The following is a 2,422-nucleotide window of genomic DNA, read 5'->3' on the forward strand; positions in this document are numbered from 1 at the left end:
TCAAACATCTTGTCTAGCTATAATTTGTTGTTCTCTTCTAATATTTCAGAGGATTTCTTCATGGCCCCATCTAATTGTGCTGCTTTGCCTTCAGTGTGTTGTTTGGCTTCATGTTTGTTCTTGCAGTCCTTTTTCTTTGGAAAAGGAGACAAAATGAAATCGGTGAGCCAAGAATGTATTTGACTTTTTTAACAATGCATTTTCAAACTCTAACACTGTGGTCATGATGAAATGAATCAAGTCATCACAAAACAGTATAAAAGTAAACACAGTTTTCATTTATTAATATTTAATATCAATATCAATAAAAATTCTGACTTTCTCTTCATAATGTAGTTTCAAAACTTGTCATGTAGAGTAAAAATGAAATGATGCTTCCTGTTTGAAATGGTTTGTGTCTTATTTTGAAATATTTCTTATAAAATAAGTAATATGACATTAATGAACCATTATTTCTTCTTTTAACATTTCTGTGCTTTTTTGTCTAATGTAGTTTAAAATGTTTTTCTAAAAAAAACTACACTGTCTCTGTTCACAGAGAGAAAGATGCACCACAAGAATACAACTGAAGAGAAAGAAGGAGAAGGAAGCGGAGAGGGGCTCATGACAGAGAGCAAGAAAATGGAGGATTTGGAAAAGATGAGGTCAAGACTTACTGCGGAGTTGCAGAGCAGAGAGGAAGAACAGAAATGTATGAGAGGTTATTGAGACACTGAAGGAACTGACCGAGGAACTGAAGAAGCAGAAAGAGGAACTCATCGTCCAATCACAGAAGACACAGAGACTGTTGGAGGAGAATGAAAACAAGGTTAAATCAGTGGAGAAAGAAGTAACAGAGAAGGAGGGAGATAAAACAGCTAACAAAGCACAGGGATACTTAAAAATCAAAGAAATCATTACACAGGCCAACTGGAACCTGGAGGAGAGAAAGATAGAACATCAACAACTGCACATGAACACAGACAGACTGATGAAGAGCACAGAGGATGAGGTTAATAGAATAACAGAAAGGAAGGAAAAAGTAGAAAACCACATAGAGCAAATTAAGAACCAAATGGAGAATATAGAGAAACAGAGAGAGGAGACTGAGAGGAAACTTCAGTCAAAGAGAGGAGTGAGATCATTGTAACACTGTTATCGCTGTTAACATTTATCAGTTTTTTATCTTAGTTATTTCTCAATATTGTGGTTTTGTGTTTTTTCCCCTCCTTTGAATATATTTTCTTTTCTTCTCCTCTTTAGCCAGAGGATACTTCTCTGATGGGTATTTGACTTTCCTGTGTGGACACTTTTTGTACGTGACATTCTGTATATATTGTTAATATTTCCACTTCACTGCAATATTGTTGGACATAATTCAGGCATAGGCTGATTATCCATTAACATTGTGAGACGCTGCACCTGTTGTATTAAGATCCTTATGCAAGAATCACATTATTATGTCAAAGTGTTTTTTGTGCTAAACCAATCAATGCATGCATGCAAAAAACCTTTAAGCCAATCTGCTGTAGTGTAAATGATGAACTGTATGAATAAACTTGGTCATATTGTCTTTTTTTAAATCATGTTACAGTTTAACCATCATAAATATATTCAAATAATAAACTGACCAAAATATTTTGCTATTGCTGTACTTTCTAACCAAACATCAGATCACTAGATAAAGTGATGTCCATGAGTTGGCTGTGGAGAGCAGAGGATACTAAAAGACAGCACTGAACCTGATCTGGCAAATGATGAAAAAATATTTGCTGCTGTACAGACTACAGATATATTCATCTATTTAATATTCATTTCAATTCAATTCAGTTCAATTTTATTTGTATAGCACCAATTCATAGCAGAAGTTATCTCAGGACACTTTTCAAATAGAGCAGGTCTAGACCGAACTCTTTTTAACGATCTGGCAAATAATGAAAAATATTTAGAAGAGACTACAGATATATTCATCCATTTAATATTCAATATTTGTTTTGTGAGTAGTATAAAAGGACTACAACTAGCATTTTGGTGTACAACCCTGTGTTGTAGAACAATAAATAACCAACCGCTGTCACACTTTATGGTCTACCTGGTCATCATAAAACACACATAGGCAGAGTTTAATCATTACAAACAACATGCAGCTTTATTTCACAGTAAGCTGACTTAGAAGTACTTTTGAATCATAATTTTACACATTCGGATGGCATTTAAATTATTGCACTTCGACCAGATACTTTTATACAGATATGCTATGTTATTTCAGTGTGGTTTACCTGCTTTCACCCAAAATATTAGCACTGTAACAGTAACTAGAAAATTCCTAAAGACATTTTTAGTGTGCCTGACTCTGGCCCGTACATTACTGACACTGTTGAGTAGTTTACAGTATGTGACCTCTACCATTGTTTAGGTGTGTGACAGATCAAGCTTTCAACAT

The sequence above is a fragment of the Morone saxatilis genome, unplaced genomic scaffold (assembly GCF_004916995.1).
Source record: "Morone saxatilis isolate NCDOM2014 unplaced genomic scaffold, NCSU_SB_2.0 Contig4, whole genome shotgun sequence".
Classification (NCBI taxonomy): Eukaryota; Metazoa; Chordata; class Actinopteri; family Moronidae; genus Morone; species Morone saxatilis.